The 23,847-nt window shown below is 38.3% G+C and overlaps 1 protein-coding gene across 1 annotated transcript in view; it reads left to right on the plus strand.

Annotated features, from left to right (window-relative positions):
- LOC118837073 (contactin-associated protein-like 5) overlaps positions 1-23,847 on the plus strand; it is a 240,330-nt gene that overhangs the window by 142,884 nt on the left and 73,599 nt on the right. The window lies entirely within an intron of this gene.

A 23,847-nucleotide genomic window follows, 5' to 3' on the forward strand; every position in this document is an offset into this window, starting at 1 on the left:
TTAAAAGGATATGTTAGCATGTTTGTCCTCTGGGAGCTTATAATCAATCTACTTGGTGAGACAAGAAAAACGAAAGTGAAAAATTACATAATCTATGGTAATCTATGCAAAGTTCAAAATGATTATTATAAACATTAAGTAATATGGAGTTTCAGAAGAGACAGGAATTAGGTTGGACCAGGGTACCTAGTGAAAATCGAGAAATACTTCATGAAAGAAACTAGACAATTCCACAGAAGGAGTTCTAACTAAAATTAGACTAAGAGAATTTTATACTAGTAGCAACAGTCCACGTTAAACCTCAGCAACTATTATTAGGTGAGTGGCTTTTGTTGAATACAAATCTAGAAAGTATTTGGATGTCTAATCTTTAGAAAAATATATCTGTGATAAAGTAACAAACTAAATCTGCCCAATGGCTTGCTTTCACAAGAAAAGTTGATCATTATCTTGACAGAATGATATTCTTTTACCTGTGCATGGAGAAGGGCAAATAGAAGCTGTCTTTGATTCATGGATTGCAAGTGAAAACACAAAATCTAGACAACTTAAAGTGCTATGGCTCTGAGACTTCAGAAGATTAAGGCATTCCTCTCTTATACAGTTGCTCACCCACCCCAATTTAGAGTCTGACATATTGATGCTGGATAGGAAGCCAAGACTGATCCAGGGTAAACTAGTGAAAAATATCTGCAAAGTTTTGAAATTCCCTTTAAGAAAGATGTTTATGATATAGGGGTTAGAAGTGCAAATAGAGTACATTGTATAGAAAAAAGTTGATCAACATCAGAAAGGACTTGAATTGTCTTTTCATTGTTCCATTTGTTGGAAATGCCTTTGAGATTCCTGGCTAAGTTTGACAAGCATCTGTTCTTAGGATGTGTAGGCTTTTATGTGGCATTTATATATTTTCAAAGTTGGTAGTATTTTTCCCTGCCTAAGTCTGATTATGCATTGTCAGAGACTTGAAATCATAGGAGCAGTAATTCCAATAACAAATAATTGATTGCCTGCTCTGTGAAAGGAAGAAAATTGTGCTAGGTATAAGAGATATCCAGTAGGCAGTTGGTGATGTAAGTGTGGAATATGGAGAGAGCTTGGGGCTGGATATATAGATTTGGGAATAATAGAGACAGCACAAATGCTTTAGAGGCAGCCTGTTATAGTGAAAGAACACTGAATTGAAAGTCAGAGAATCAAAGTTTCAATCCAAAATCTTGTCATTTTGTATTTTGTGACCTTGGACATTTAAGTTAACCACAATGGACCTCAGTTCTCTCATCTGTAAGTTAGATGATATCTGAAGTCCAATTGTAATCCTATGTAGCATTGGGGTCTGCTGCCCCCCAACACCCAGGCCTTTGTCCAGCAAAGAACCTGATCTCGCTGACAATGAATGAGGCGGGAGCTGAGGTGGTTAGTAACTCTGATTTATTCAGCTTAGTAGCAAACTTTCATATCTTTGGTTACGTAGGCACTAGGACTGCCCTGGTTCCACCTACTCTCCTCCCCTTCTCCCTGTGGTCAGGCAAGTCCAGATAAAGAACAGGAAGTGCCATGTGGTCGGGCAAGTCCGGACAAAGACCTGGAATTGCCACATAGGTAACAAAGGCGAGACCCTTCCTCCTGGCTCCATCCTCTTCCTCCCATATTGCGGAGCCCCGAGTTTACCTCAGCAGGCCCTGGACACAGAGGTCCGAGGAGGGCAGGGGTCAGCTCTAACTTGCCCCATTACAATGTAGGATTTTAGAAATCATAAAATGCACCTCCTTTCTTCAAAGAGCTCATAAATTATTGTGTAGGAGAGGTGAGAGTGAGAAGAATAGATGGAATATAAGCATGATGGGTTAAATAGCAAGAGAAAAACTAAAAAACTCTAGATAATGATATTTTATAGCCAGAAGATGCCTTAAATATCCTTTATTTCAGCTACCTTATTAGCATTGCATAATGTCATTCATGATCCAGTTCTGAATTGGTCTTATAAACTGTAATGTTATGAGTTCACAGGACAAACTGAGAACTGGGGGTAGTGCTGTATTCAGACTTCATAGAAAGAGTGAGCCTTTACCTGCTCCATGAAGAATAGGCAAGAAATGCTAAACAGAATGGAGGAAATCATTTCAGTCCAGTTGGAGGAAGCAGCATGTAGGAAGGTACTCAGATAATATCTAGGAGAAAATGCAGAATTGGAACTCAAGAGTAGCGGAAAACAATACTATGCCAAGGTAGAGTGGAACTGGTTTGGATAACAGGTAATAAAATATGTTGTGCTATCAGCAAATGGGTAACAATTAAAGATTTTTTGAAGAAGTGATATGATAATAATAGCTCACCTATATAACTTTTTAATATTGCAAAATGTTTATATACCTTTGCTTACTTGATTTTTACAATAAACTTATGTGTAAGTGCTTGGGAAATTATTTTCCATTGTACAGTTGAGGAAACTGAATCTCAGAGATGATAAGGGATTGTCCATAGTCACACAGCTAATAAATATCAGAAGTAAGATTTGAACCTAAGTTTTTCCTGATTATAAATTTAGTGTTCTTTAAACCAAGGCTGTCTAAAATGTGGCCCACAGTGTGATTTATGCAGCCCGCCTACAAGCATGGAAATTTACACAAATGCTTTAGTAAATGAAGCTGAGCTACTGCAGAGCTCTCACTAAAATGGCAAAACAAAATATACTGTCTATTGTTTCAATAAAAACCTAAGGTTTGACAGCCCTGCTTTAAACAGTTCTATAGGAGATAGAGCCAAGATGGTGGAGTAAAGGCAGGGATTCCCCTGATTTCTCCAGAAACCACTCCAAATACCTGTAAATAATTACTGTAAACAAGGTGTAGAGCAGCAGAATGCAGAAGAAGACACAGTGAAAAAATTTTCCAGCCCAAGACAAGCTAGGAGGTCTGCAGGAAAGGTCTGTTACAACAGGATGAAAGAGGAACTCAGTCCAGCTCAGACTGTGGCAGTGCAAACAGAGCCCCAGCAAACCAGGAGTAGTTCTTGGAAAGACTGAATCATTGGTAGCAGTGGTGATTTCCAGACCTCTCAGCCCACAGAGAGTAATGGGATCATATGATGGGTCAGAAGGGGAATTACAGGGGTCCCTTTGCTGGCACCAGGAACAGGACTCTGTTGCATTGCCTAAACTTGGATGTAGGTGGCAGTCCCAGTGCAAGCAAGAGCATTAGCACAGCAGAGTTTGCAGCCACATGGGAGCAGGGACCCTGGTCACAGTTCCAAGCTTCAAAAGAGTGCTATACATATCAAGGCAATCAATAAAAATCTTGAGTCAGAAAATATGAATGTTAAGTCACATTAAACAGTCCCATAAAATCTAATCAATTGTTTGCTGGCAGAGTTATTCCTATTTCCCCTGAATCGATCACAATCACATATACAAATTGTTAACTTGCCTTAAGCAAATTTTGGTGTTCCTTTCCATGCTAATTCCATAGACCTTGATTTGCAAATGATAGGATATGCCTACAATAGGTTATTGCATAATGTATACCTATTAAGATGCCTAGTAATATGTAGACCATGATGAAATGTAGAAAGCAGTATGATACAGTGGAAAGGTCACTGAACTTGAACATAGAGTCCCTGGATATGAGTTATCTCTCTATGACTAAGTCTCCATGCAAGTTTCAGAAAGTTACTTTTTCTCTCGAGGCTTCAGTTTATTGGTCAGTCCGCTGGCATTTGTTAAGACCTGCTACGTACCAGACACTATGTTATTCTTTCTTATCTATAAAATGAGGAGAGTATGCAGAATGATTATATGTATACTTCCTCCCTGTGTTAAATAAACATTGCACCAAAGGTTAAGAATTATACTGGGGATGACAGTACAGTAAAGCAAGAAAGTCTGGAGGTGACAAGGAAAATGTGCATTTTAAAGGTCAGCCCTATTATTAAGGGAAGTAGGATGTTAAACAGTTTCTCCACTGCTTATTTGGGAAAATCTACTCCGTGGTGAAAAATGAGAGAACATATGACTGACAGGAACATGAGCACACGGTAAAGAGAGTGATACAAATTTAGTCATTTTCAATTACTGTACAAGGGTACTTTGACAACCAAGGAGCAGCAGAAATCCTAGAACTGATTCAAATTAGCACTTATATCCACCTATGTGCATGTTTTCACATTTCCTTGGCCATTTCATGCTGCACTAGAATAACGTGAAGATCTGTATACAATTGGCTTTTTGGAAGTGCTAACATCTTGCCTAAAGAACTAAGTTTACTTGTCCACTTCAGATCTCTTTGTGGTTGATATTGCAGTAAATTCTAAATACTACCTTCTTCACACATAGTTGCTCTAAGGGAATCACCTCCTTATAGATATTGATATGATGCTGAACTTATCTCTTAGTGGTAATCTGTACTACATCCATTAACAGTATTAAACTTCAACTATCTTTCTCTTCTAAATTTCCCCTATTTATCTGTGTTGCTATCCAAGGTGCTGATCTAAATTCAAATTAGCCCTTTAAACCTTCCCCCTTCATGGACCCTTAAGCAGTATCCTACTACATCTCAGTGTGACTGCTTTACACAAGGTAAGCTGAGCATGCCAATCTTAGTCCTGCCTAAAAGCTATTACCTTTGCCCAGTATATTCTCCTCTCCTCCTGATATCCAAATCCTTACAATTTTAAAGAATCAGCTCAAATCCTATATCTGCCTTGAAGATTCTCTGACTTCTCCAGCCAACATAATTCTTTATCTTCTCTGATTTCCTCTGGCACCTCTTGCCAGTATCACTTATATTAGTACTTACTACCTTATATTTTTACTTCACTACTTTATATATGTATGTGTTACCTTCCCAAAGAGAATATAAGCTCATTTCAAAAATGAGACTAATGCTAGGCAAGGTAAGCAACTGTTTGAGGTCATGACAGACTGGGGGATTCTAGGACACTTCATAAAACTGCTTTTTATGAATGAGTACACTTTTAATGCCAGAAAATTTTGTTATCTATGACACATAGGTATTTACTCTGTGATGTTTAACACATGGGAAGCTCAAAACTTCTTGCACACAGTATCACATGGGGGAGTACACTTTTAAAATCTTGTCTAAAGTGTACAATTACTTTGTCCATGATCTGACACATATACATATACATGCATACATACGCATGTATATGTGTATACATAATTTATATGTAACATACCATAATAATTTAATGTAAATAGATATATTTTCCTATACTTGCCATTTAGGATTGTGTTCAGTGTATAATAATAGATGAGGAATGAAGTGATGAATGAATGGATGGATGATGTCACAGTGTTCTAGATATCTAACAATTTTGGCTGGGCATTTTGTGAGTAAGAAATGAGATATTGTATGTAAAACACCATGCAAATATTGAAGAATTAGATAAATGCCAGCTATTATTACTGACTAAATCCTTGCTATCATCCATTTGAGAGTGTCTACATACAGAAAGATATACTAAATGACACCTAGGTGTTCTTTCCAGCCCTTGGATCATTAAAACTTCTGATATTGATTTAAGGTTAAGGCACCAAATTGAAAAGATATTTAGGTACGCATGCTTCTTGGCTGTTTATGGAAAACTTCTCCAAAATGGATTGTGTCAAATATCATATATCTTGCATAAAAATTGCTCCTAATAATGGAAGTCCTGTACCAGCTGTCAGAGTTTTTGGTGAAGTTTTCCTTCTGCAGAAAAAGATAAATAAAAAACAAAATATTTTTATTTGTTTAGCAAGACCATTGTAAAATTGAGAGGCAGTGGAAAAGTAGAGAGCTGGCTATGAAGCCAGAAAAACCTAGGTTCAAATCAAAAATGTAACAAATACTGACTAGGAGATCCTGGGCAAGTCACTTAAACTCTCAGTGCTCTAGGCAACTCTCTGTCTCTGAGTTGTAGAGAAGGTAATAAGCATGCATTGGTAGAGGAAATTTACTATCCTGAGAGTTCCAAATACCAACGAAATCAGAAGCCCATTTCTTGTTCCCCATTATAAAATTGGACAAACAGATAATAATAAGGTATTTAAACTAAAGACTATAAATGATACTGTGGAAGGAAGAATGTCATGTATACTATTCTCATAATTCAGTGCTTTAAAAAGGGAAAGGCATACTCTTACCCTAGTAAAGGCAATTCTAATAAACCATTTTGTCAGAGAGGAGCCTTTAAAGTGATGGTTGTGATGGTTGCAGGATGTCAGCACTGTCATGGTAATAAGATCGGGGTAAGAAATACTCCACTCTGGTCTCAGATATTGTCTACACAGCTCCAGGAGGATTCAGCTGGAAAAGCTTATGGAGTTGATATTGTTTGCTTGTTTGCAGCAGGACAAGACAGCACAGGTTTCTGAAAGCTGCCAGTGTGTCTGTGATCATTTCAGCTGTTTATCTTAAGGAAAAGATACTGAATAAAGTGTATTTCATGAGCTTGAGAGACAGGAATTAGTATCATATATAACACAGACTCAGTTACTGTCTCGTTTTATTTTTCTCTTTCTCTTATTTTGGCTAAACAGTGGCTTGCAGGGATTTGCATGGTATTGTTCTTGTTGAATTGATTCTGTGGAGCTCTCTGAAGCTTGCTTTAGTGCAGTACTAACCAGCTTTTACCATATACCATTATTAGCTTCCTGGTGAGGAAAGGGATAGAGTCTGTATTTTGGTCTCTTTTTAATTTCAAATAATTTCCTACTAGATTGAGTGTAGAAGGGAACTCAGTAGGATATAAAGGAGTACTGACTCTGGAGTCTAAGGACCTGAGTAAAAATCTCTCCTTTGCTACTTACTACCTGTGTGACCTTTGGCAGGTCATATAATATCCATGGGCCTCAGTTTCCTGAATTGCAAAATGACAAAGTTGGACAAGATGTCTTCTGAGTTTTTTCCTAGCATTTAATCTATGATCTGATCATGATGAAACTTACTGGAGTTAAGGATTCAATTCAGTCCAACACATTTTAATAACTAATCTTCTAAGGTAGGCACCTAGCAGTTAGCTCTTATTTCTCAGGGCTTGAGATATAAAGTTGGTATGCTTTACCTGTTTGGAGCAACACAAGACTGCACAGGCTGCTCAAGGCTGCCAATTTGTTTATAATAATTTCAACTGTTTATCTTGAGGAAAATATGCTGGATAAAGTACATTTCATGAGCTTAAGAGACAGACATTAGTAGTATATATAACAGAAAGTTATTGTCTTGTTTTATTTTTCTGTCCCATATGTTGGCTAAAACATGATTTTAAAAAAAATTCTTTCGGTGAGCTTATATTTTACTGAAGAAAAACAAGATAAATGCATAGATATTCAAATGAAAATATACAAAGGAACCACAAATTAATTATGGAGAAATTGCTAACAATGGTGAGTGGCATACATACACGCATATATATTTTTAAATGGGGTATCTGTATCTCATCAGGCTTGAAGACTAGCTGCCACTTAGTGACCTAACCCATTGCTGACTACCATTGTTCCATTTCTTCCATGGGCAGGTGCCTTGTCTTATGTTGCTTGGTCCTCTCTCCTGCTTCCTCATCATATTGGTGTTGAATTTATTGTGGAGTGAAGACACCTATGAGCTTTAGCTCAACTGAAGGACAAATGTGGCATAATATCATTATTTAATCCCATTGAAGTTATTAATTAACAGTTTTGTGGTAGCTACAACATAATTATTAGTTAGGACCTTTGCCTTTTGTAAGCTTACATATAAAAGTATTGTTTCCTCTAATCATAGGTTATATATCACACTTAGTGTTTTACCTAGAGTACAGGGTGTAGGAGTTGTTGCCCAGCATTTCACACTGCTAGCTGCTGAGCAACTATTCCAGATAGTTGTGGTGTTCAAGAAAGACCACTGGTTTCAGGATAAGATCAACTTGGTTCAAACCCCAACTCCATTACTTGCTACCTGTATTACCTTAGACAATTTAATTAATTTGTCTTCTCCTCACTTTCCTGGATATGGATGGCAATAGGATGAGGATAGAAAATGTCTCAGATTTTTTTTAATATCTGATTTAAATTTCTAAATATGTGAGACAGCCAGAAAAGGTAGAGGCATTTTGCCATGGGGCCCTAATAAAGATCAGAGACTCATATACATGTAATCAGTACACTGAAATAGTCCTATTCTAGCCTCCACCCTAATAAAAAACAAAGATGGAATTTTCCTTTAGGTTTCTACAGAGAACTACTAAATATCCCTTTTGCCTTCTTTTCCCCTTCTAATTTACTATTGGTGTTCATTTTAACATGATTTTATATGTATGTACACACATATGTGTATATATATACATATATATACATTATACAATATATGTCTATACATGCATATACATATACATGCATGTGTGTGTATGGAGAGAGACAGAGAGAGAGAGAGAGAGAGAGAGAGAGACTGAGAGACAGAGAGAGAGAGAGAGAGAGAGAACACCAACCTCTCTAGGAACATCCTTGATCTAGATGGCCTCTGATATCCCTTCTATCTTTAGATCCTATGATACTATGACCCTATAGTCTTTATGATCTTTTGTTCCTAACAGGGTTTTGTAGGTAGGTAAGAAACAAGGACACCATAGGGCATGCCACATCAGTGGAATAGCAAAACCAAAGATATTAATGCAGGAATGAGGATGAGAAAGAAAATACCTGCTTGTTGGAAGACAATGGTGCATTAGAGAATGGATAAAATTGGATAGTGTGAAGAAGATGATGTGGACACTTGAAAATCAAGTGATAGAATTTGAATTTGAGAGCCTAAACAATCTAATCACACAGGGTAATCAGGTATATTGTAACATGCATTTCCAATAGTGCGCTTGTCTTGCCCATCTCATAGTCTTCATGATACATCCTTTCCATACCTCTAAGCCAATCCAATCCAATAAGCCAATAGATGTTTGTTAAGTACCTACTGTATGTCAGGTACTGTGGTAAGTGCTGAGGATAAAAGTAATAAAAATACAGGCCCTGCCTTCAAGAAACTTATAATCTAAGAATCTAAAATATATGAAGATATGAAATTGAATGCAGGAGTGGGTCTGTTGCAACAATTCAGCTAGCGGCTGTTGTGGGGGTGAAAGACTAACATAAGCCCAACAACAAGAACGTTGCCAGCACAGGTTTTTTGATCTGCTGTACTAAGGAAAGCAACGTCAAGGGGTTAACAATCTTACTTCAATCCAACATACAAATATCATTCACTTTGTTCAGTGGAAAAAGCCAGCACCCTGAACTTCAGAGAAAATACAAACAAATTACAAACATTCACAACATAAACAGACCAGATCATAATTCACAGTTACCAAGAAACCATCAACATTCGGGTTGACAAACCAGGAGGCTCTTAGAGTAACTGCCCAGAGTCCCACACCAACACTCCTCCAGGAGTGAGAGCCTCAAACAAATAACTCTGTTCTCTCTTTTTTACACAGTTTTCAGATGTCATCAAACATCATCTGAGTGACCAAAACTTAGATGCCTACTATTGGCTCTGGTCTTACCAACTCCCTTTAGGGCCCTAGGGGCTTCATGCCCACATCAGCTTAGCACCTATTAAACAGGGGTTTGGGCCTGGGGCTTTGCACTTAGTAAGGTTCAATCAAAGACACTTAGTCAATTTAGCATTTTAAAACATTAAAAACAAGTCCCAACTTAATTAATATTACAGGGTCACTGTGGGATTTTTATGTTCCATGTGTCTTAGATTCATCTGAGTAGTCTCCAAATTTCTATTGTACTTTTTCAGAAGGGAGAGACCATTATATTTATGGTTAAATTTTACACTATGGCTAGTATCCAACCAGGCACAGAGCAAGTAAAACAATTAAGCTGTGGTTGGAATTATCAGCAATAATCTACAGCTATCAATGTTTCTGACATTTAGAACAAGAGCTATATGATTTTGGCTTCTGTTTCTATGCTTTGAAAGCCTCTTCATTCAGTGGTTTTAAGGAAACATAGAGGCTGCAATTATATGCAAGGATCCCCTCAGTTATCTATAGTAAAGCAATCATGCTTCTCATGTGCATATGACATTTATGAAAGTGACCAAGAGAAAGATGATATTTAATCTAAATGAATACTTCCCTGGTGAAGGCAGAATCAGCTCCTTTGGATAGCACCTGGAGAGATAAGAAACATCATCCTCAATAGAAGAACTGACACCCAAACTAAGCATCAAATATAGCATCAAAATTAGGCACTATCATACCATCAGAAAAGAATTCATCATTGACTTGAGCTATGCAAGTTCCTATAGAATGGCTTTCTATAAATATGGGGATTTTAGAATGCCAAAAGCAGTGCATTCTGGGTCTGTTTTGACAAATCTGCAACAAATAAAGATGGAGTTCTGTATTCATAATATCCATGTATATTTATGTATTTGCTATTTGTGGTATCAGTACTAATGAGCTAAGGCAAGTGACCTTTTCAAGTGGGAAATGTTATATAAAGGTCAACTTTTTTTGTATATTTGTATACAAATGTGCGCACATACACATAGGAAATGAATGATGTGTGTGTGTATTTAAATTTTGTTGTTGTCCATTTGTTTCAGTCATGTCCCACTCTTCATGATTCCATTTGGGGTTTTCTTGGCAAATATACTGGAGTTATTTTGTGATTTCTTAAGTTCATTTTGTAAATTAGAAACTGAGGCAAATAGAATTAAGTGACTTGTGCAGAGTCATACAGCTAGTATATGAGGCTAAATTTGAACTCAGGAAGTGAATTTTCCTGATTTCAGGGCCCAGCACTCTATCTACTGTACCACCCAGCTAACTATGTGTGTGTGTGTATGTATGTATACACACACACACATATATATGTGTCTGTGTATGTATATGTATATATGTTTGTGTATATATATATGTATATATATGCACATGTATATGTATGTGTATATATATACATGTATATATTTGTGCATATACATATATATGTATATAACTGACCTTTATATAATACTTGTCATTTGTTGAAGTCTTTTGTGTGCATTAAATCATTTAATCTTCTTATATTTCAGACACATACATGTGCAACTTTTTATACTCTGAAGTATGTACAACTAGTATGAATTTAATAAATAAAGGAAAATGGAAGTTCAATGGCAAGAGACAGAACTACTGAGTGACAGAAGAAGGAATTGAATCTAGGTTTTTTGACTGTCAATCCTGGGCTCTTTTCATTATTCCCAACTGCCCTTCATAAATATATAGATCATCCCCAACTTCACCCCCAACAACTATCCCCTGTAGCCTTCCTTTGTAGGAGATAGTATGTGTTCTAGTCAAATCTTCTTTCCTACCACAAAAGTCATGATGTTACAAGTTTTGAACAAGTTAGATACTGGAATATCTAGTACAAGAGAAATTCTTTTTGTAAACCATATAGTGCTAAATGCCAAACATCATTATTATTACCATTAATCATTACTATTTTTGTTATAAACCGGATTCCCTGATCCTTAAGTCATTCCTCATTTACAAAAACTACCCATGTGTTCTGAACTCTTCTCTAGGAATTGAGATGAAAACAAAAGGATTTCAGGTAATGTTAGAATATTTGATTTCATCTAGCTTCCAATATTCTTGGTGTGGCAGATATGCCAACAGATATTGGATGACAGTTGTTTTGTGTAATATTGACCTTAAAGAGTTAGAATTTCTATCCTTAAAGTTTTCCTTGACAGCCTATTTTGAATCCTGAAGTAACATAATTTCTACCTTTATAAAGTTATCTCCATAGGTATCATATGACAATATCTCCGATTTCATTTATATTCAAGTAGCATTGAGCCCCTACTATTTGTGGAGCATTGTGCTAACTGCTGCAGACAAAAAGGTAAAGATAAAAAAAATGGTCCCCGCCCTAATGGAGTACATATTCTGCTGTATCATTCTGTTAATCCAGTAAGACTTGAATTTTTCATTCTAAGATCCAAGACCAGAATACTACCAGATTCTTGTGTTTTCCTGCCTGTGAATAATGATAACTGACATTTCTAAAGGGCTTTACCTTTTAGAAACTTTTGTAGAATCATTACCTCATTTGATCCTTACAACCCAAGAAGAAATTGCAAAAGATCTCATGATCTCCATTATAGAGATGGAAAAAACCCAACAGCAGCAGCAGCAGCAGCAGCAGCAGCAGCAGCAGCAGCAGCAACAAAAACAAAATTCAGGGAACCTAAGTGATTTTCTTATTGTCATACAATCGAATCTTCCTGATATTATGTTGAATGATATCTACTACTCCACAATCTATGGAGATTCTGATGAAATCCAGTAGAATACGGCTCTAGCTATAAACAAAGCAATGTTGGGGAAAGAAAAACAAAAACAGATAGCTGTTAAGCTGCCACAGGGAAGTCTAGCTGCCAAGCCAAGGCCACCACTTGATTTCAGCTCTCATTCAAATCAATGTCCATCAGCAGAATGTGTGGTTTCCTTTTACTTGGATCATCATTCAGTGCTGGGCCATGAAGAGAACTAGATTGATTAGAGGTGTTTTTGTCTCTCCTTCCCTTAAATGGATTCAACATACTGTTTAATTCTAGGTATAAGGATGAATGATTTTCCCTTTGAATCTCCTTATCTTTCTGAATGTGAAGTATCCTATAAGAAGGTATTATGATCTTAGTTCCATGGTCTTGGTTTAATTTTCATATACCTAAAATACTTACTTATAATTTCTATTCACTTTCCCTTTAACCTTTGCTTCACTTACTTTCTTATAAATCTTTTGGTTTGGCCTTTGATGCAGTCTGAACATACTTCACTAGTCCCAAGCTTGTAAGACAGTGGGACAAGAATAAAGTTGAATTAATTCTTCTATTGAGCCTTCATCACATGACATGAGGAGTGACAAAAAAAAAGGTCCTTTCATTTGCCTAGTAACATTTTAGGATGAAGTCTACATTAACCAGTGGGGAATAGGTAGTCATTTACATCATGTACTAAGCTCAGTTGGCCACTTTTTCTGTATTCTCCTGAAACCCATGAGCCTTTTGTGATACAGACACGGTGAATATTTCCTTAAAAAAATTCAAAATTTTTATACCACTAAGAACTTGTTCTAAGAACTGACTTCTAGTGCTCTTCCCTTGAACATTTTAATTCCTTAATGTCTGCCACTAACATAATTACAACAAATTGAAAATATAATGAACAGACAACTATGAGGGTTAAAATGAGATTATGATAATTGTTAAAATGGAGATGCATAGAAATAGGTTTCAAAAGCTTTTAGAATCGTTATCTCACTAAAGCAAGATAAAAGCAATGGGCTGCAAATTAAAGCAAAAAATATGGGTTGTGGACAAAAGGATCAAAACTTAAGTTATTTTGAAAGTTTGGTTATCATTAAATGACAAATTATTCACTTTGTATTTTGGATATGATTTAAATGTTTTGTTCTTCCACTTGTAAGGGAAACATAGAAATGGGGATGTGTGTGTGTGTGTGTGTGTGTGTGTGCTATCTCTTTTCCCTAACACCAGAACCTGGACTATTCTATGTACATAGAAGCAATTAATAATTGAATTTATAATTCATGATTTTATTGCATTGTCTCCTGACCTCATTCTCTGATATACCAAGAGCTAAGGCAGTGGTGGGGAAGATTAAGGGAATTTTTTCCTGTGAAATTTGAATTCCGTCAAAGGGCCGCACTTGAGGACCTAGATGGCCACATGTGGGCTCTAAGCTGCAGGTTCCTTACCCCTGAACTAAGGCTTTGAGGTTTGAAAAGATGAAATAGTATGCAACAAAGAATTCAGGTTTTTTTTTTTTTTTTTGCAGATACACAATATAGTTTGGTTGTAAAAAACTGACCTAGCACAACATGAATTAAGGATATTATGCCCCAAACAGATGCCTTCTGTCACTCAGCTTATTCTTTTCATTCAAGTAACTATGTACTCTCTTCTTTTTCTGTCTTCATGCTAGTTCATAGTCTTCAGTTATGCCAAAAGGGTGGGGTGGGGGGAACAACTCCAGTTAAAATGGACTGAGTAAAGAATATGAAATTAATAATTGTAAAATTACCTTCTTTGAACAAACAAATTAGGGTTATGCATTTTTTATTCCGAGTGACTGTGGCACAGATGAATTTTAGTAATAACAATATACTCTGAACCAAAATGAACTAAGCATTTAGAGCAAGGCCTACAAGTTGGATATATTAGACGTTCTTCTTTCCAAATGCTAGTAAAAAGTTAAATGACTAAAACATTGATTTTCACAGCAAACATAGAAATTATCCTGCTTCTATTTTTAGTGTTGCTGTTAGTATATTAAAACCTGCCTCAAAGGGCTTATATAGAGATTGATGGAAATTTTTTTCTGTGTGATTTAAGCTGTTTCTACATTTCTTTACCCTCATTCTTGCTCAAGAGTGATTTGGATATCCTTCTAATTGTACATATACTGTTGTATATTTTGGTTGAATAAGGTGACTTGATAAGGTCAGCCAGACCTGTGTTCAAGTCTTGCTTTGGACACGTCCTGGCTGGGAAACCTTGGTCATGTACCTACCTGGTAAGGGCTCCTATGTGCCTTTGCCAGATGACAAGTTGCAGAACACTTGTTGATCTTCGTTAGAGGAATTTCCTTCCAAAATAGATGCACAGATGACCTCTCAGATCTAGTAACATATTTTTTAAAAGTATTGGGTATGATAAAGAAGCATACATTTGGCTTCTCTTTAGCTTACTCTGTGGTATTTGGGGTTTAAGCTTTCTATGTGCCAGTAGGCACTCCATTAGTGATATAGTCTCTCTTCTCCTCTTGGCCAATGCGTGTCTCATTTAATTGTTAATCTCTTTCAGATCATTTATTTTTCTTTCCATTTTTCTTAGAACAATGTCTGGAACTTTTTTTTGCGGGGTGGGCGTCGACTAGAGATTTATTAATATGTTGAACTCCATCCTTCAATGAAGACCTGCAACTCACCTGTAATCTATAGTCCTTCCCTGGGGAATTAGTTCCTAAGGGAACTAAGAAGTTTGAGGGACTTGCCAGGGCCTCATGTCTGGTATGTCACAAGCCGGATTTGATCTTTTGGCTTCCTACTGTTGCCTAGCAGATGTTCCTTTGCAAGTTAGTTTTCCTGAATAGTCCACATACCACCCTCCCTGCCCACTTCTATGAGTGAGTAAAACTGATTCTCCCTGAGGACAACAGATTCTATCCTCAGGGGCTGTTTTAGGACATGACCTCTTGAGTTCCAGTTTCTCCTTGATACCCTCCTCTCCCTTTCAGGTCCCTCAGGAGTAGCAAACTCTCCAAATCTCCTGTTACAAAGCAACCATCCCTGGGTGGGGGGTGGGGGCAGAGATAATGAAATTAACTAGCTCCTAGTGAAGTCCTTTCTCTACAATTAGAAATCTTTAAATACAGATTATTCATAATATTCATGAAATCATCTCCATACCTTTGATTGCCACATGAAGATATGTCTCCAGAGGAGAATAAGGAATGAGGGGTCCTAGACAGGAATCTGCCCTAAGGTCTCTGACCCAGAAGTTCCAGTCCCTGCTGAGATAGGAGCCAAGAATAGGAAGGGGAGCAGACCAGGCAAAGACTAGGGAATTCACACTGGTGGTTAGAAAGGCTTATTCTATTACTGCCCTCTAAAGGCCTGTGACTTCCTGCTTTGAGGGAACATGCTTTGGGAGGACCCTCTCCACCTAAGAAAAATGGTGGTGGTGCTGGTGGTGGTGGTGGTGGTTGCTCAGTCCTATTTGTTTGTTTGTTTGTTTTTTCAGTCCTGTCTGAATTTTTGTGACCCACTTAAAGTTTTCTTGGCAGAGATACTAGAGTCATTTGCCATTTCATTCAGCTCGCTTTACAGATGAGGAAACCTAGGCAAACCGGGTAACTTGCCCCAGGTTATACAGCTAGTGTCTGAGGCCAGATTTAAACTCAGGAAAGTGAATCTTCTTGACTCCAGGCCTGTGCCATATCTACTGCACCACCTAGCTGCCCTCAGAGTGGTGTTTGTAGGAATTCTAGGAGAAATCTTTGTAGTTTCTGGAACAGTGGCTGCTGAAGGTGTGGTCTGATGGAGCCTGTGCTGAAAGGTAGACTTCCATGGCTTGGGGAAACTTTTTGAGGCCCTCCTTGTATAAAGCCAATTAAAGTGTTCAAGCCCCCATAAGGCATCTGCTCTTTGTCCCATTTGGTATGGCTGAGATGGATCATTATTTGCACTTGGCCTCGTAAAGTTGAATTTTCCTTGTAGACAAGTCTCATATGGCAATCTTCAAGGGAGTAGATGAAGTTCCAAAAAGAAACGGATTTGATTGATTGGATGTATTCATACATATCACTCCTTCCCCATGGGAAAACTTGCTATAGCCTATATTCAGAATGTCCCTGGGGCAATTAGATCCCAACTTCTGGGTGGATTCCCCACCAGAATGGCCTCTCTTCCTCCACCATGCAGTCATAAAAGTGTCAACTGATCAATCTGTGATATTTGAAAATGATGACAATATTGGCTCAGGCAAATACCACTGATAGTGCAAGTAGTTACTCTGGGAATAGGGGGAGAAGTCAAAGAACCCATCGCTGCCCTGTTAGGTGGGCAAAGGGGAATGCCACTATACCAAGAATGGAGCTTTGTGTATAGCTCCTGAAACTTGGGGTTGATAAATAATTGATGTCCAGTCTACAGGAATGCTTGTTAAATTGTATGGGGAAATTAAGCACCAGGTCATAAGGAGCCCTTCAGTCCCACCCAGGTCTGAAGTATCCTTTAAAGCCCCAGCATCATTTGGATTATTCAGGGGAGGCTACAGAGGGCAGTCCATGGAAGGAAGGGGTGCTATGGGCTTAGAATATGTGTGTACCCTTTTAGCAGCCTCTAGACATGTTACTACTGTGGGTAGTGGCAAATGGAAACCCTAACAGTTATCTGACTCGTGTGCTGTGGTTAACACTATATGCTGTCAGGTCCTCAGGGGGCAAAAGATAGCTCTTCTTTAGTGATGGAGATGAAGTAAGTTGGGGTACTTTCTTATGCCAGTTCCCCTTACAACAGCCTTATGTTGCCTGTGAGGATAGTACCTGGCAGTTTACAGGTACTACAGGGAGATAAAAAAAAATCATCAGGTCTGTCTCTACAGCTATTCCTGATCTCTGATCTTTTCAATGTTGTAGAACAGGTAACTGGTAAGTGGTATGGGGCTATCATCTTTGCCAATACTCTTTTCTTCTTTTGCTGTGGCTGAAAGTCATCAGAAGAGTTTGCTTTCACCTAGGAAAGAGTCCATACACTTTTACTATCCTTCTTCAGGGCTACTTGAATTCTCCTTTATACTGACTCATTTTGGTGCTCAGAGATCTGAAAAAGCTTTCCGTTCTTGAGGGCATTGGTATATACCACTATGTTGATGTACTAATGTTTACTAGACCAGATGAGGCCAAAGCAGCAGAGGCCTTAGATCAGATGATGGCATAGATGAGAGAAAAGGAGTGGGAAATCAATCCTATGAAAATTGCTGGTCAGGAGCACTCAATAAAGTTGTGGGAAATACAGTGGGAGGGAAGAGTCCAAAGGATTCCAGGTACAGACCAGAATAAGCTGCTGACACTTGATTTAACACAATCTAAGAGGAAGGCCAGAAACTTACTGGACTCTTTAAATATTGGAAAACCTACAATCCCCATCTGGATATTCTGATGGTCTCTATTTACTGAGTCACTGACAAGTCATTATTTTTCAAGTGGGGCCCAGAACAGGCTACAGCCTTGGAAGATGTAAAGTGGGTTGTCCAGGAAGCTCTCTCCTTGGGCCCTTACAACCATGTAAAGCCTATGTTTTTGGAAGTCTCTGTCCATAAAGATCAGGCTAGATGAAGTCTTTGGCAGGCACCAAGGGGTGGTCAGAAGAAGCCACTGTTGGGTGTCTAGATCTTCACGCTCACTAGAGCATCCACTCATGATAATACTTTTAATAAAGTATTTGCTTACCTCTTCCTGATCCCAAGTTGCTACTGAACAGATGACACTGGATCATACAATTGCCTTTTGTTCAGAGTTCCCTGTTATTGGCTGCACAATGTGAAGAGGCTTTCTTTGCTAAATGAAAATTGTATATTAGAAACCATGCTTGCCAGGGTCCCTATGGTATTAGTGCTTCATAGATAGGGACTATGTCAAGGACTGATGCCTCCAGTTCAGACACTGAAACCCTACCTCTTCCACTGGCCTAGGGGGTTCCAGCTTACAAGGACCTTGCTCCTGAGGAATGCCATTCTTCCTCATTATCTAATAGTTCTATCCGCTATTAGAAGGCATGCAAAAATGGACTTTGTAGCCACTAATCTGGTAATAGGAGATGCCTTTGGGAATAGGGATATTGACAATTCCTTCTAGCTGGCTACATGACTGATTTGTGAAAGAGCCTTGAGGAATGGTTCAAAGGAGATCTTCATCTAAGTTAGTTTCATGGATCTGGTCAAGTGGTCTAGTGCCTAGAGAGCACGGAACTGGACAATGAAAGGCTTTCCCCCTTGAGGTTGAGACCAATGGAGGAATTTTGCTGATGCTTCCCACTGCATACAGTTGTTAGTGGGATGTATCAGCACCTATAAGAGGCATATGCTCAAAACAAAACAAAACAGATTGAAGCTATTAAAAGAGTAGCAGAGGTTGGAAAGTGGGTCCAGTCTCAATCTGAAAATTTGAGTGGTGATACCGTGCTGTGCTGGGCACAGGAACATATTGCTATCACCACACAGGAAATCATATGAACTCTCCTCTCCTCACAAAATCTGATTGGCCCCAGCTTCTTAGATCTAGCTTCCTTGCCTTTGGCAAATAAAAAGAAGAAGAAGAGGAGGAGGAGGAGGAGGGAGAGGGAAGAAGAGGAGGAGGAGGAGGAAGAGAGGAAAGGAGAGGGGAAGGAAGAGGAGGAGGAGGAAAAAAAAGAGCTCCAAGTTTTTTGGACTTGTTGGGGGCCCAACACCATATATCTTGATGACTGATTGACTAAATGTGTTTCCAGATGAGAAGAGCTGCATCTAGAGAAGCTAAGGGCTGCTAATTTTTATGTTCTTGTTGCATATTCTTGCTATGTGTGAAAAAGAAAACATCCTCCTTTCTTAAATGTTCTGTGACTCACAAGTGCCTTTTTATTCCAACACTGAATCTGAACTAAGGGAGTGCTGGCTTTAGGGTTATGCCTACAACAGCTGCCTTCCTCTCCTCCCATATCAATCTCCCTAACAACTTGCATCCCTCCATAGAAATTTTATATAGCAGAAAACCCCATCCTCCAGTATTAATCCTGCAATAACTTCACCTCTTCTTAAGCTAGGAAGAAATGCAATTCTCAAGGTCTTAAAAAAACTGAGACATTCTGACAAGTCAACCAGTCCAAGTCTTGCCCAAATAGCTATTACACTATCTCAATACTTGGCCCTTTATCCATTATGCCAAGTTGCCTCTTGTCTTACACTCAGTTTGATTATTTGATAGAGAATTATGTTGAGACTAACAGTTATCTCCTCCAAAGATGCCTTCCTTGTTTAAGCACATTCCTTGGCCTTTTTTTTGCCTTTATGCTCAAAAGCACTTATGTGTGATGTTCACTCTTCTGTCTTTAACTTGTGTCCTAAAATACACATTGATCTACTCTTCTGTAGCACATTTTAAGCTCCCTCGGGTTAGGGACTATTAGGGCTACATTTAAGAAAAAAAATTCTTGCTTCAATCAAGGGATGGCCCCTTTAATTAGAAAAAGGAAAAAAAAAGCTGGGAGGGGAAGACCCATAGGGTTGCTGTTCTGAAGAGAAACTGTTACCATTTACATTCACTCTAAGCCAGGAGGACCCAAAATTCAGCCATTAAGTGGAGCTGGGGCAGGGACCTATTGTGGTCCAATCTATGAGCTTTAGAGTGAACTGGGTTTAAGGTAGAAGAAAGGGAAGAGAGAGAGAGAGAGAGAGAGAGAGAGAGAGAGAGAGAGAGAGGTAGTCAGTAAACCCCAAGTTAATTTAACATTGCCTTCCTTTGGAGAGGAGAAGGAGAGAGAGAAGGAGAGAACCGATTGAGTTACCCAACTACCTGGGTCCCCATTCAGGCAGCCCTGTCTACTCACAGGTTGTGTTTGTCCTTCATTTTTGAGATGGCCATGGCATCAGGGAAATGATGACATGACTTTGATTTGACTGAGCTAGGCCTGTGCAAGGTCACCAGACTCACTTTCTCCTCCAGAGCAGTCCAGATCCAGTGACCAGGTATTCATCAGGATGACTGGAGATGGCCCAGGCCCTTTAAGGCTAAGGCCTTTTCAGTCTTTTCAGGTGCTCATTAAGAGTGAGGCAAAGCCCATTCAGAGAATAGGCCTCTTTAAGAAGTGAATCAAGAGATGGCCCCTTTAATTAGAAAAAGAAAAAAAAAATTCAAGCTGCTCAGAGGGGAAAGACCCTCAGAGTTGCTATTCCAAAGAGAAACAGTTACCATTGACTTTCACAGTAAGCCAGTAGGACCCAAAATACAGCCAGTAAGTGGAGCTTGGGCAGGGACCTATTGTGATCCAATCTATGAGCTTCAGAAGAGAGAAAGAAAAAGAGAGAGAGAGACAGAGAGAGAGAGAGAAAGAAAGAAAGAAAGTAGATTTTGATGGCCAGAAGCTGCCCACTTAACTTGGGGTTTATTTGCTAGATCTTTCTTTCTTTCTTCCTTCCTTTGTTCCTTCCTTCCTCCCTCTCTCCCTCTCCTTTCACCTCCCACTTCCCCGCCCTCAAACTCAATTCACCCTGAAGCTCATAGATTGGACCACAATGGGTCCCTGCCCAAGCTCCTCTTAATGGCTGTATTTTGGGCCTTCCTGGCTCAGAGTGAATGTCAATGGTAACTGTTTCTCTGTGGATCAACAACCCTGAGGGTCTTCCCCTCCCAGCTTGATTTTTTTTTCTTATTCTAATTAAAAAGGCCATCCCTAAATTCACTTCTTAGAGAGGCCTATTTACTGAATGGGCTTTACCTCACTCTAAGTGAGCACCTGAAAAGGCCTTAGCCTAAAAGGTCCGGGATCTCCCATTGCATCCTGGGCCATCTCCAGTCATCCTGATGAATGTCTGATCACTGGACCCAGATGGCTCTGGAAGACAAAGTGAGGCTGGTGACCTTGCTCTGCCCTCCCTAACTCAAATTAAAGTCAACTACAAGTCATGTCATCATTTTCCTGATGCCATGGTCCTATTCGATAATAAAGAACAAACACAAAACACAACACCACAACTTGCTTAGTAAATGCTTAGCAAGTGTCAACTGGGGCCAAAAAAGGAAAAAAAAACCAAAAAACAAACAACAACAAGAAACAAACAAAGAGAGGCATCATGACATAGCATAAAGTGTGCTGAAATGGAAGTCTCCTGTAAAATGTGGATATCAGTACTGGCAATAAGGTGTTAATACAATCTGCTTATTGAAATTACTTTATATTATTTTGCATTTGTATATCCTTTGTACTTACCTATACACAGGTTTCATTCCCCTCCTCAAGTAGAATTGTAATATCCTTGAGGGAAGGCCTTTTTGCTGTTGGTGCTGTTTTCTTTGTATTCCTAACAGCCTACACAGTGTCATATAAAGTAGGTAATGGTATTGTTTTTTCACATGAATTGTTTATAAAAGTCTTCTCAAGATAAAACACACTATTACTAATTAAATTTCTCAGTAATACTTATTAGAGGAGGCAGAGCCAAGATGACAGAGTACTGGCATCAGTCTAGCTAAATTTTCCCAGCATTCCCCTCCAAGAACTTTAAAATAGCTACTTAAATCAAATTTTGAAGTAGCAGAGCCAACCTCACACCTATCATAAATAACAAATTCTGGAGGAGTTGAGGGAAACTAGGTATTTTAATAAACTGTTCGTAGAGTTGTGAACTAGTCCAGTTGTCCTGGAGAACAATTTGGACCTATGCCCAAGACTTTAAAACTATGCATACCCTTTGTCCCAGCAATGCCATTTCTAGTTCTGTACCCCAAAGAGATCAAAGAAAAAGGAAAGGGATTTATATGTATAAAAATATTTATAGCAGCTCTTTTTGTGGTGGTAAAGATTTAGAAATTGAGAGGTTACTTATTAATTTAGGAATAAGAACAAGTTGTGGCATATGATTGTGATGGAGTACCATCGTACTGTAAGAAATGACAAGGGGGAGTGGCTTCCTAAAAAAATGGTAACACTCCCATGAATTTATGTAAAATGAAATGAGAAAAACTGGGAGATCATTGTGCATGGTAACAGCACAGTGAAACAGCACTTGTGAGAGACTTGGCTATTCTGATCAATACAGTGTTGCAAGATGATTCATGATGAAGAAAATGCTATCTACTTCCAGAGATAGAACTGATGAACTCTGAGTGCAAATTGAAGCATAACTTTCTCGCTTTATTTTCTTTGCTTTTTTTTTTAAAGCAACATAGCTAATATAGAAATGCTTTTAATTATTTCATAGTTTATATGATATTGCTTATTTTTTCAATGGGTGGGAGAGAGTTGGGAGGAATGGAGAGAATTTGGAACTCAAAATTTGGAAAGGAAAGAATGTTAAAAATATTTTTTAAAAATTCTCAACACTTTAGGAAATATACTTTAAACAGCCACATTACATTGACTTATATTCATCAGGACCATAATCAGGCCAACTATTATTTTGCAAACCAGATGGTCTAGGTTTCTTTTTGTTTTCTTTTGGAAAAAAAAAGGGAGAAGCAAATTAAATCAATATTTTAATTAGATTTCTATATATCAAAATATAATTTCATTCATATATTCACAAAACGTTGAATATATCTTAAACTTAAGGCACTGGTATGGTAGCAACCTCAGGGATCTGGGACATGTAATTGCATCCAGGCAGAAACTCCCAAATGCCCTAAACAACATGTAACAGGAAACAGAAAGAAGAAAATCGGACAGGAGAGGCCAAAGGAGAGACTGGCTGAATTGATCAAACTGTCTAAGTAGGCGGGCATAAATGACCTCAGTGGAAGCAAGTACTGAACTTTGTTCAACTAACACAATTGGGAAGAGAGTGAGAGAAAGAAAGAGACAGAGTTAGGGACATAAAGAGAGTATTGGTATAGCTGTGATTGTACAATAGAGAATCAGCCTGGTACAATCCAGTAAGAATGCATTTAAAGTCAGAGGATCTGGGTTAATATCTTTGCCCCGCTAATTACTACCTGTGTAATCCTGGGCCAGTCACTTAATCTTTCTAATACTCGGCTTTTTCTTCTGTAATATGAAGGGATTGCATTATATGCCCTTTAGGGTCCCTTCCCACTCTAAGCCATGTCCCATCGTATAAACTTAGTCAACTTTTATTTCCTTTCTGGACATTTATTTGGCACCACATAGCTGGGGATATATTCATTCCAGAACAATAGCTCGCTCAGCACAACCACATATTTGCTGTGCTGAGCAGAAACTTTCTAATAATACATCTGAACACATGCGGGGATATTAGTTTCTGTTTTTAAAACAATCATTGCTGAAATGTTTCATACATCAACACACAGGACTCGTAGGGGATAAATCCTGTTGCCAATTCTGCTTGCCATACACACAACTAAGATCACAGTTCACCCTTTAGTGTTGCTCGCCCCTCGATATCTTTCTGGCTTAGAAGATTTTTTGACTTTTCCAAAATTTTCGTGATAGACATGAGTTAAATGAATTAAAATCTTTTGAGTTTTTTATTGTTTATTTCTTTTGTTTCATTTTTTTTTCTGTGTTCATTTAAAATGAGCTTTTGGATATACCTCAAAAATGGAGGTGGGGGTGGTGAA

Source organism: Trichosurus vulpecula, chromosome 2, assembly GCF_011100635.1.
Source record: "Trichosurus vulpecula isolate mTriVul1 chromosome 2, mTriVul1.pri, whole genome shotgun sequence".
Lineage (NCBI taxonomy): Eukaryota > Metazoa > Chordata > Mammalia > Diprotodontia > Phalangeridae > Trichosurus > Trichosurus vulpecula.